The sequence below is a fragment of the Mirounga leonina genome, unplaced genomic scaffold (assembly GCF_011800145.1).
Source record: "Mirounga leonina isolate KUSES-001 unplaced genomic scaffold, KU_Mleo_1.0 Mir_175, whole genome shotgun sequence".
Lineage (NCBI taxonomy): Eukaryota > Metazoa > Chordata > Mammalia > Carnivora > Phocidae > Mirounga > Mirounga leonina.
This window is the reverse complement of record NW_023270453.1, coordinates 36,242,244-36,254,557: the sequence shown is the minus strand read 5'-3', so window position 1 is coordinate 36,254,557 and position 12,314 is coordinate 36,242,244. Positions and strand designations below refer to the sequence as shown.

At 43.3% G+C, this 12,314-nt stretch overlaps 1 non-coding gene across 1 annotated transcript; it reads right to left on the bottom strand.

The window, feature by feature from the left end:
• Nucleotides 1-2,113: 2,113 nt before the first annotated feature.
• TRNAA-AGC lies at nt 2,114-2,185 on the bottom strand. Its single transcript has one exon. It is a non-coding gene; the product is annotated as a tRNA-Ala (tRNA).
• Between the last annotated feature and the right edge of the window lie 10,129 nt (nt 2,186-12,314).

Sequence of the window (12,314 nt, the reverse complement as noted above, 5' to 3'; positions counted from 1 at the left end):
AGTTCCATGCAGGCAGTACTCATGAAAACTGCAAGCACTTTTCATCCTTGAGCCATTAATTCTACGCCTAGGAATTTAACCAGCTGATATTAACTGCACATGTGTGAAAAGATTTAAGTAGAGGGCTGTTCATCTGCAGCAATGTCTGCAGCAGCAAAAGATCAGAAATAACCCATTTCCCAACAGGAGACCAGTTAAATCAATTACAGTACAGCCATACAGTGAAATACTCTGCTAGACAACCATTTAAATAAAAGAAGTCAGATCAATGAAACAATCCCGACATTTTGAAGTGAAAAAAAAATTACAAGGTAGGGAAAAACAGTGTGTGATTAATGGCAAAATTATTTTCAGTAATGATCATTTAATAATCACTAATAATCATTATTTTCTCAAGTCATACTTCAGATTTAAAACAAGTAATTAACTATTTTTAAAGACTAAGTTTCTATTTAAAAATATTTCAAATTCGATACATACATATGTAGCATATGTATACTTGTGTTATACAGATTAACTACGAAACATACACACACACACACACACAAACTGGTTACACGGCAGATCTCAATAGACATTTTTCCAATGATAGAAAGATGGCCAACAGGTATATGAAACAAGGTGCTCAACATCACTCATCATCAGGGAAATGTAAATCAAAACCACAATGACTTAACACCTCACACCTGTTAGAAGGCTATCACCAAAAAGATAAAAAATAAGTGTTGGCAAGAATGTGGAAAAAGGGAACCCCAGTGCACTGTTGATGGGATTTGTAAACTAGTGCAGCCACTATGGAAAACAGTAGTGTTTTGTGGAGTTTTAATTTTGGGGGGAAACTCCAAAATTAAAAGTAGAACAACTATATGATCCAACAATTCCATTTCTGGATATTTATTCAAAGAAAATGAAAACACTAATTTGAAAAGATGTATGCACCCCTTTGTTCACTGCAGCATTATTTACAATAGCCAAGATACTGAAACAACCTACGTGTTCATCAAGAGATGAATGGATAAAGAAAGTGGGGTGTGCATATACAATGGAATGTTATTTGTCCATTAAAAAAAAAAAAGGAAATCTTGCCATTTATGACATGGATGGAACTTGAGAGCATTGTGCTAAAGAAATAAGTCAGAGAAAGACAAATATCCTATGATCTCATTTATATGTGGAACCTAAAAAAAAACAAGCTCGTAGACACAGAACAGATTGGTGGTTGCTAGGGGGCGGGGGAGTGACATGGGTGAAGGGAGTTAAAAGGCACAAACTTCCAGTTATAAAATAAGTAAGTCATGGAGATGTAATGTACAGGATGGTGACTATTGTTAATACTGTACCGCATATTTAAAAGTGGCTAAGAGAGTAGATCTTAAAAAGTTCTCATCAGGGGTGCCTGGGTGGCTCAGTCGATCAAGTTTCTGACTCCTGATTCTGGCTCAGGTCATGATCTCAGAGTTGTGAGATCCAGCCACAAGTTCAGCCCTGTGTGGAGCCCCCCACCCTTGATCCCCGCATCAGGCTCCCCGCTGGGCCGGGAGACTGCTTATCTCTCTCCCTCTGCCCTTCCCACCCTCTCTAAAAAAATAATAATAATAAAAGTTCTCATCACAAGAAAAATGATTTTTTGTAACTATATATGGTGACAGATGTTAACTAGACTTATTGTGGTGATAATCTCATAATACATACAAATATGTCATCATTATATATATTTTTAAAGATTTTATTTATTTATTTGACACAGAGAGAGAAAGCACAAATGGGCAGAGAGGCAGACAGAGAGAGAGGGAGAAGCAGGCTCTCCACTGAGCAGGGAGCCAGACGTGGGGCTCAATCCCAGGACCCAGGGAACATGACCTGAGCCCAAGGCAGCCGCTTAACCGACTGAGTCACCCAGGCACCCCAATCATTATGTTTATATACCTGAAACTAATATAATGTTATATGCCAATTATAAATCAATTAAAAAATAAAACAGGAGAGTTACAAGCATAACAGAAGAAAAACATAAGTACTCGGAGGCAAGATGATTAATTTGCAGATTCTACAGGAATGTGGTGTAGCTGTAAGAGTAAAGAAAGATTATTTCCCCAAGCAAGGGGGAAAAGAATGGAGATGCTGGGGATCGAACCCAGGACCTCATGCATGCTAAGCATGCGCTCTACCACTGAGCTACATCCCCACCTGCTGGCAACACTGCTTTTCTAAGCTGTTTTCATGAAATAAATCAGAAATTTGCTCCCTTAAAAAAACACATAGAGATAGCCAGGTCTCTATGGTCACAGAGATAGCCAGGAGGTTTGAGGCGGGGAGGGCAATGAAGGTAATGCAGAGGGTGTGTAGGGGGAGGTTCTGGGAGTTAGGAATGAATGGAATTTACTTTTCTCTCTATGCTTTTTGTACTACTTGAGTATTTCACCATGTAGGCATTGCTTACTTAAAGATGTAAAATAAAATAAAAGAGAAAATAAAGGTTAAACAAAACCACTTTTCTGCAACAATCCTCCCACTTTACAGATGGAACACTGAGGCTACTAAATAAGAGAAGGGGCCTCTCCTATCTACAAAGCCTCCAGCTCCTCCAAGTAGTGGGACCACCTCCCTCCAAGCCCCAGAATCCTTGTTCTTTTCAGGGTTAGAAACTATCCATGCCTTGTTGCCATGATTTCCATGCCTCAGCCAGAGCAGTACCCAGCACAGGGCATCCATCATTTTTGTTAATCCTTTCATCCTGCAACCAGTGTTTGTTGAGGACTGCCCATGGTCTAGACATTATGCTAACTGCCAGGAGTACACTAATAAGTCCCTCCTTGTAGACAGGGCTGCCATGTACATACACATAGGCTGTGCACTACACAATTTCAGGAAATGCCGTTCACATAAACTATTATTTAACTGGTACCCCCTGGATTTGTGCCAGGTAAATCTAACTATACCCAGTGGCCTTGCCCGTATGTCCAATAGCCCAGTGGAAAATATAGCCCAGTGGAGAAAATAAAGTAATACATATATATTTCTTCTAATTGGAATCAGGGCAATATAAGAAAAGAACCAGGTGTTATAAGAAAGAACAAAAGGAGGGACCTATTTTGAGTCCCACATAAGCCATTCTGAGAAAGTGATATTTAAGCCAAGAAATTACGTTAGTTAGGAATTTTATTTAGTTGCTATTAACAGAATTTCATAGCTTTAACAAAACAGTTTCCAATTTCTCTCATTCCATGAGAAACCAGAAGGTAGACAGCCCAAGACTAATTTGGCAGCTCCATAAGTTATCAGGAGCCCAGCCTCCTTCTGTCTTTCTGCTTTACATTCCTTAACATGTGACTTTCATTCTCTAGGTCACCTTGTGGTCCAAAATGGTTACTAGAGCTCCAGCCACCACATGGGCATCACAGACAACAGGACAGGGCAAGGACATTAGAGAAATAAGGGAACACGCCCCCACCATTTAAGGAGATGACTGAGCTTTACAGAATACTCTACTTCTACCTCACTGGCCAGAAAAGGGTCCCATGAACATACCATGCTGCAAGAGAGGCTGGAAAGCGTAGTCCCTAAGGCATCGCCCAGAGTTGTTACTAAAAAGGGGGAATTGTTTTTGAGAAGCAATGAGCAGCCTCTGCTATGGACTAGGAGAATAACAGGAGTTAATTAAGTGAAAGAGGTGGTAGGGGAACAGGTTCCAGGCAGAGGGAACACAAGTACAAAGGCTCCAATGACAAAAGGAGGTTGGTGTGTTCTCAACTGAAAAGAGGCCAGGGTGGCCAAAACACACTGAGGAGGCAGTGAGGAACCAAGAGAAGGAGCAGGAAAAGTATTCAGCCCCCTTATGCACAACAGCAAATGCAGGTGCCTACCTTCCACTCTGGGGAAAGCCTTGGAATCAAAGAGACCCATGTTCACATTCTAACTTCACTTCTTTCTCACTGAGAGCCTTTGGGTAAATCTTTTAACTTGTCTGAGTCTGTTTTCTTACTTGTAAAACAAGACTTATATGGGAACAATCTATAGATCTATTATGTGGATTAAATAAAATAATGTATGTAAGTTAGCACAGCACCTAACACATATTTAGCACACATTATTTATTAATTACATATTTGACCAAAAAGACTTACGTAATTGTGACACAGTCAGTAGTCAAGGTTGTATCCCCAGCTTTGAACAAATCACCAAATCATCCCATAGTTAGTGCTTAAAAAATGGTCACTCGGGCGCCTGGGTGGCTCAGTCGTTAAGCGTCTGCCTTCGGCTCAGGTCATGATCCCAGGGTGCTGGGATGGAGTCCCACATCAGGCTCCCTGCTCGGCGGGAAGCCTGCTTCTCCCGCTCCCACTCCCCCTGCTTGTGTTCCCTCTCTCGCTGTGTCTCTCTCTGTCAAATAAATAAAATCTAAAAAAAAAAAAAAAAAAATGGTCACTCTTCCCATTGTGACTATTGCCAAGAACAGTAGACAGCTCATCAGAGTTTCTTCCGGGCTCTTTCTTGACTCCTCATCCCAGGCCAGCCAACTACAGATCTATCCAATCTTCAGCTCACCTACCTTAATGACAAACTAGAAATAAGGGTGCAGGAATGAGGGAATGACGTCCCAGGGAGCTAACAAACCCCCAGGTGACTAGTTAAGTCCCAGTCTCTCTGTTTTGCTCAGGCTGTAAGAGTAAATAAGCTCGGCCCCAATGCAGAAATGCTTACTGCATTGAACTTTAATAAAACTCACACTTGGACTCCAGGAAATACTGCCATTTATATCCCCATTGATTTTCTAAGCCTATTTTATTATTCCTCTTCCCGGTGAGGGTTGTATATATTTTGGGACTGCATTCCTTTCATAAATTAGTAAATATGTAAGTAAATACTAATAAGAGCTAACTGTTATTAAGTGCTTGGGCCAGGGAAAGGGATGGTGCTGCAGGGCTTTGCCTCTGTTAGTTTATTCCCCCCGTTATAACAACCCAATGAGGCTGGCACTCCGGTGGTTTCCATTCTACAGAGGAGGAGACTAAGATCCCAGAGGTAAGGTCCCTCCCCGCAAAAAGGAGCAGGGTAGATGCTATACAGTCTAGTAGTTCCTCAAAAAGTAAGCACAGAGCTGCCATATGACCCACCAATGCCACTCCTAAGTGTATACCTATGAGAAATAAAGACATGTCCATCCATGTTCACGGCAGCACTAGTCATGAGAGGCAAAAAGTGGGAAAAATTCAAATGTCCATCAACAGACAAATGGACAAACACAACGTTATATATGCCCTCGAGGAAATATTATTCAGCCATAAAAAGTAATGAGACTGACACACTACAGCATGGGTGAATCTTGAAAACATTATGCTAAGTGAAAGAAGCCAGACACAAAACGCCACATATTGTATGATTCCATTGATATATCCGGATTAGCCAAACCCATAGAGACAGGAAGCAGACTGGTGGTTGCCAGGGGCTGGGGGATAGAAGGGAATCAGGAGTGACTGCAAGTGGAAACACGGTTTCTTTCCAGGGTGTCGGGGGGGTGATAAAAATGTCTGGGGCGCCTGGATGGCTCAGTCAGTTAAGCGGCTACCTTCGGCTCAGGTCATGATCCCGGGGTCCTGGGGTTGAGCCCCATGTTGGGCTTCCTGCTCAGCAGAGAGTCTGCTTCTCCCTCTCCCTCTGCCTGCTTGTGCTCTCTATCAAATAAATAAAATAAAATATTTAAAAAGTTCAGGACTTAGTGATGATGGTTGTACATCTCTATAAATATACTAAAACCCACTGAATTGTATACTTTTACATTGTGAATTTTATGGTAAATGAATTGTATCTCAATTTTTATTGAAAAAGAGGGAGAGCATAGATTTAACTTCAAGGCCATGTGATCCAAAGGCTTGATTACTGCATTCTGAGCAGCTCATGTGGACATGAACCCAAACTCCACTTTACTTCCTAAGTGCCTTCCTTCCCTTAGTCCCTACCAGTCAAGCTTCTGAAGTCAATGCCAGGCCAGAGAGGGAAATGCTGAGCGCCTGAACTAAGGCAATAGTTTGAAAAAGCCAATAGTCTTTCCTTTCTCTAAACCCCCTGAGCATGGGGCTGGCTCCCTCCCAGGCCTGGGACCCTGAGCACATCACAGAGTACTCCATTAATGGAAGCTTTACGTCATTTGGAAGCTTCTGGGGCTAAGAAAATCTCAGTGGTCAGCAAGTTTAATCACAACTGCCCGAATGAGGCCAGCTCACCCATTAATAACAAGCCAGTTCCAGAAGGGAGAGGCAAGATGGCTGACGCAAATGAATTTCTCTAACTATAGATTCAACAACTATGGTAGCCTGGCCCCCCAGGCTACATCTTCACCGATACATAATAATTTGTACTTCTGCAAGTGTTCCCAGTTCACACACACACACACAAGCCTAAAGAAGACCCCAAGCAAAGAACATGGCCTGGCACAAAGGACAGGAGCTTTAATGTTTGAGAGTCCTGGGTTCAGATTCTGACCCTACCACTTAGGGGCAGAGTAGCCTTAAGCGGGTCACATAATTTCTCTAAGCCTCAGTTTCCCCATCTGTCAAATAACTTCTACCTCCTTCATGGTTATACTGGAACTAGGAGATGTTATATCTGAATGTTCCCGCTTGCAGTGGGGCTCAGCACATGGTAGCTGTTATTAACTGTAGTATTAAATGACTTGGGTCATTTCCACATCATGTCCCCCAACACACTGAAGTTTGGGGTATGGCAGCAGCCACGTGGCCAGAAAATGATTCTATAATTTTAGTGCACCTGGGATGCTTGTTTAAAACACAAGCATTTGGAGCGCCTGGGTGCGTCAGTCAGTTGAGCATCTGCCTTCGGCTCAAGTCATGATCCCAGGGTCCTGGGATCGAGCCCCGCGTCAGGCTCCCTGCTTGGCAGGGAGCCTGCTTCTCCCTCTCCCTCTGCCCCTCCCCCACTCATGCTTGCTCACTCTCGCTTGCTCTCTCTCTCAATGAATGAATAAAATCTTTTTTAAAAAAAAACAAAAACAAAAACGCTAGTATTCCCTGTGCTCACTTCGGCAGCTATACATACACTAAAACATAAGGATGCTCAACCCCTGCAATTCTGATTGCAGGGAGGGGGACTGAAGGTGCTGCTCAGTGTTTGAAACTTTCAGATAATGAAAGGCTGGCTCAGTTGGTAGAGCATGCAACTCTTGATCTCAGGGTCATGAGTTTGAGCCCCATGTTGGGTGTAGAGATTACTTAAGTAAATAAACTTAAAAAGAAAAGAAGAAATCAGGGGTGCCTGGCTGGCTCAGTTGGAAGAGCGTTTGATTCTTGATCTTGGGTCATGAGTTCAAGCCCCATGTTGGGTGTAGAGATTATTAAAAAAATAAATAAATAAACTTTAAAAAAGAAATCAGATGCCATTTGGATTTCAAAACGAAACAAAACCCAGAAAAACCAACTTCCAGATAATGGTTCCCAGCCCTGGTTACACACCGGAAAGGTTGGGTTTGTTTGTTTTGATGCCTGGATCCTACCCCTACAGATTTTGATTTCTTGGGACCCTTGTGTTGCTGGGATATTGGTATTTTTTAAGGTTCCGAGATGATTCTAATGTGCAGCCAGGCTGAGAACCCCTGCTATAAGCCAATGCTTCTCAAAACTGTGGTCCAGGGACCCATGGCATCAGCAGCACTGGGAACTTTTAAAAAAGCACAATCTCGGGGCGCCTGGGTGGCTCAGTTGGTTAAGCAACTGCTTTCGGCTCAGGTCATGATCCTGGAGTCCCAGGATCGAGTCCCGCATCGGGCTCCCTGCTCGGCGGGGAGTCTGCTTCTCCCTCTCCCACTCCCCGTTTGTGTTCCCTCTCTCGTTTGTGTTCCCTCTCTCGCTGTGTCTTTCTCTGTCAAATAAATAAATAAAATCTTAAAAAAAAATAAAATAAAATAAAAATAAATAAATAATAAATTAATTAATTAATTAAAAAGCACAATCTCCTTCTTTCCCCCAACCTACTGAATCAAACTCTGGGAGTGGGTCCCAGCACACAGTGGTTTTAATAAGTCCTCTGGGAGATTCTGATGCCTGCTCAGGTATAAGAACCCCCACTGTGAGGCATGGTATCCCCTAAATTGCATAATGATAAGAATCACGTTGGGGTGTGCTTACCATTCCTAGACAACCCCCCTACCTACTCACCCAGATTCTGAGAGGCTGGAATGGAGCCAGGGTATGTGCATTTTTTAACAAGTACTCCCTTACTCTCCTGCTCAAACTACCGAGGGCTCTTACAGTCCTTGGAATTAAATCCAAAATCCTCTCCTCAGGACACCCCTTCTGAACCTCAGGCAAGTCAAGGCAATGCTGGTTTAAAGAAACACCACCCAGGGGCACCTGGGCGGCTCAGTCAGTTAAGTGCCTGCTTTCGGCTCAGGTCATTATCGCAGGGTCCTGGGATCGAGTCCCGCAACGGGCTCCCTGCTCCCTGGGGAGCCTGCTTCTCCCTCTCCCGGTCTCCTGCTCGTGTTCTCTCTCAAATAAATAAAATCTTTAAAAAAAAAAAAAAAAGGAAAAGAAAAAGAAACACCACCTAGTGAGGGGTGTCTGGGTGGCTCAGTCAGGTAAGTGGCTGTCTGACTCTTGATCTGGGGTCAGGTCATGATCTCTGGCTGGTGAGACTGAGCCCCCAGTGCAGCTCCGCGCTCAGCAGGGAGTCGGCTTGTGCCTCTCCCTGACCCTCCCCTCACTAGCGCCCTCTCTCTTTCTCTCTCTCAAATAAATAAAATCTTAAAAAACAAACACCACCTAGAGGACTAAGATCCCCACCCACCCTCTTACCACCACCACCACCACCACGTCTTAAGCCTCACGGGTTTTTTTAAACTGTTATAGAGGCTGTTTGAGGAAGCACGGGAGCGTGCACACAATTTCCCTGAAGAGCTTCTCCGGCAAATACCACAGCCCTCCACCCCCTCATCCCGCGGGTACGTTCGCGACCCACCCCCTTCAACACACACACACCTGACCCCGAGAACTGAACACTGCATGTCCTGTTTTCTCCTCTACGTACACACCTATGAGAAAAGTTTAATTTATAAATTCGGCGCAGTGAGAGATTAACAAGAATAACAGAACAATTTTAACAATACACTATAATAAAAGTTGTGTGAGTGCGGCCTTTCCCTCTCACAGTCCTGGTACTCACCCTTCTTGTGACCACGTGAGGTGATAAGATGGCTCCGTGGTGAGGCAAAGCGAGGTGGGTGACGTCGGCGCCCTGACGTCGGCGCCCTGACGTTGCCGCCGTGACGTTGCCGCCGTGACGTAGCGTTAGGCGTTAGGCACCTTTTGACCTACTGTGGATTCGTCACAAGGAGGAGCGTCCGCTTCAGACCGCAGTTGATCCCAGGATAACCGAAACTGCGGTTAGAGAAACCGCAGATAAGGGGGATTACTATAATTACTCTCGCACCCAAACCACTATTATCTGTCTTCTCTTTATTTAGACCATAACCTAAATCAGAAAATATTAAAATCTATGTACATGTCACATCTGCATACACACGCCACACTGCGCATATATATACAAATATCTACCCAGAACACTTCCCGAAAACCAGCTCTGTGCCCCTGCCCTGCAGCATTCACACCCCTCTCTACCCATCTACATACTCGGTTGTCAGAAGCTTTGCTCGTTCTGAACTACCTACGGCCCAAGGTCTTTGCTGAGATGCTGGAACTAACCATCAGTGGGGAACAAACAGAGTAGCCTCCTACCCAACAGCAGCCCCTCTTCTTTCCAGCTCCTCAATTTTGCGCAGGGATCAGGTGGCCAAGCACTCAGGGAAGGTGCCCCATCTCCCGGAGATACTTCTAAGCTAAGGGGTGGCAACCTTTCAGACCCGGTAGCTCCTTTTTTATAATAAAAATGTTTATAATCGCCCCATTACTCTTCTTCCTAAAGGGAAATTCGACACATAATTTTTTTTCCCCCACACAATTTTTTTTGTTAGGTCGATGTAATAACCTCATTGTAATATGAAGGAAAAACTAAAAGGATATCTATAATAGATAATAGGCATTTTAACATATAAATGCTCAGACACCATTGCACAGAAGACATCAGAATGAAGCAGCCAGATGCTTACAGCTAGACTTAACTATAGAAGGAACAGCCACAAACATGGACAGGCATGGACCAGCGGATGGTCCCTCAAACACCACCGACCTGATTGCCACCAGTGATAGGAGTTCCTGAAGTAGAGGAGCAACTCTTACTAACATTCTCAAAAAACAAAGTACAGAATTCCTTTGTTAACAGTCTGTAGCTGCATCCCTGGAAAAGTTGGTCTATATTAAAACACTCAAAGCTGTTTATATGCAAGTGGAGTTAGGTTCTTGGCTCAAATGATTATAATGAATGTCTAGAAGGGACACTCCAGTGGAGGAACTGACCTTTGCCTTGCAGGATGTGTAACATCTCTGACTCTCCCAGCACTATAATGCCCCTGGCACCCTCTGATCATTGTGACAACAAAAATGTCCCCATACATTTCCAAAAACACCCCCTGTGATCAGCACTGTTCCTGTGGAAAACTGCAGGTTCCAACAAGGAGATGGCCCTCTTCCTCCCTTCCTCCCACCCTTCCTGTTTTGAATGCTGTTGTATTAGGACATGGTGCTTGGAGCTGTGGCAGTCATTTTGAGGCCATGAGGTAAAGACTAAGCCTTCACAGAGACACCACCCTAGTACCTAGAAATGACTGAGTGACTTCCCCAACTCTCTAACTGCCTACCTCCTGACTTCAGATTATACAAATTAATCAAATGCCTTTATTGTTTAAGCCTTATTTTTTGAATCTTCTCTCACTTGCAGTGGAACATATCCTTACTGATAGAGGTAGGATGAACAGGCCAGTGTGGGTGGGTAGAACAAATTTTATTTTTCATTTATTTATTTGAGAGAGTGAGAGAGAGTGAGCGAGGTGAGGAGCAGAGGGAGAAGCAGGCTCCCTGAGGAGTAGAACAAATTTAAAAGATCTAGGCTATATGATGATTTGATGCTCAGGGCTTTACTTTAAATACTCTCAGCAAAAACAAACAAAAAAAACTGATTCTTGGGTGCCTGGGTGGCTCAGTTGGTTAAGCGACTGCCTTCGGCTCAGGTCATGATCCCAGGGTCCTGGGATTGAGCCCTGCATCAGGCTCCCTGCTCTGCGGGAAGCCTGCTTCTCCCTCTCCCACTCCCCCTGCTTGTGTTCCCTCTCTCGCTGTGTCTCTCTCTGCCAAATAAATAAATAAAATCTTTAAAAAAAAAAAACTGATTCCTAGTTACAAGATGAATAAGTTCTGGGGATATAATGTACAGCATGGTGACTACAGTCAACTATATCATATATTTGCAAGGTCCTAAGAAAGTAGATTTTCAAAGTTCTCACCACACCAAAAAAACCTGTAACTATGTGAGGTGATGGATGCCTTAACCAACCTTATTGTGTAATCATTTTATAATAGATACATATATCAAATCATTACATTGTATACCTTAAACTTGCACAATATTATATGTCAGTTGTATATCAATAAAGCTCGAGGAAAAAAAATTCTGTGGAGGGAGGACTGGGGTGGGTTTGACAAGATTTTTTTTTTAATATTTTATTTATTTATTTGACAGAGACAGTGAGAGAAGGGAACACAAGCAACAGGAGTATGAGAGGGAGAAGCAGGCTTCCTGCCAAGCAGGGAGCCTGATGGAGGGAGGCCGATGCAGGGAGCCTGATGCAAGGAGCCCGATGCAGGGAGCCCAACACAGGGTTCAATCCCAAGACCCTGGGATCATGACCTGAGCCGAAGGCAGATGCTTAACGGCTGAGCCACCCAGGCGCCCCTTGACAAGATTTTTTACGTTAAATCTTTAGAAATCCCTCTTGAGAAAAAATGAATTTTGGTGGTGGGGATAGATTCAAAAAGACAGCAAATGCTGATAACCGTTGAAGCTGGGTAATGAATATACTACCCACATACATACTGTATATAATTGTGAAAATTATCATAATAAAGTGGGAAGATACACAAAAATTTTAAACGTTAATTGTTTTGTTAAATAAAAAGTTTGGTTTGCTTCTCTCCTGGAGCCAGGCTATAATTCCTATTTTGTTTTTTGGTTTTTTTTAGAAGAATTGGAGACTATCCATGACAGTTGGTGGTCAGAATCTACATCACACAATGGGTCCCTATAGATCTTATCCTGAAGGTACAAATTAGGAAAACTGAGAGACATTATAGCACATCCGCTGAGCCCAATGGCTTTGAGATACAAAAGTTCAGGCTCTGCTATCTATCAGT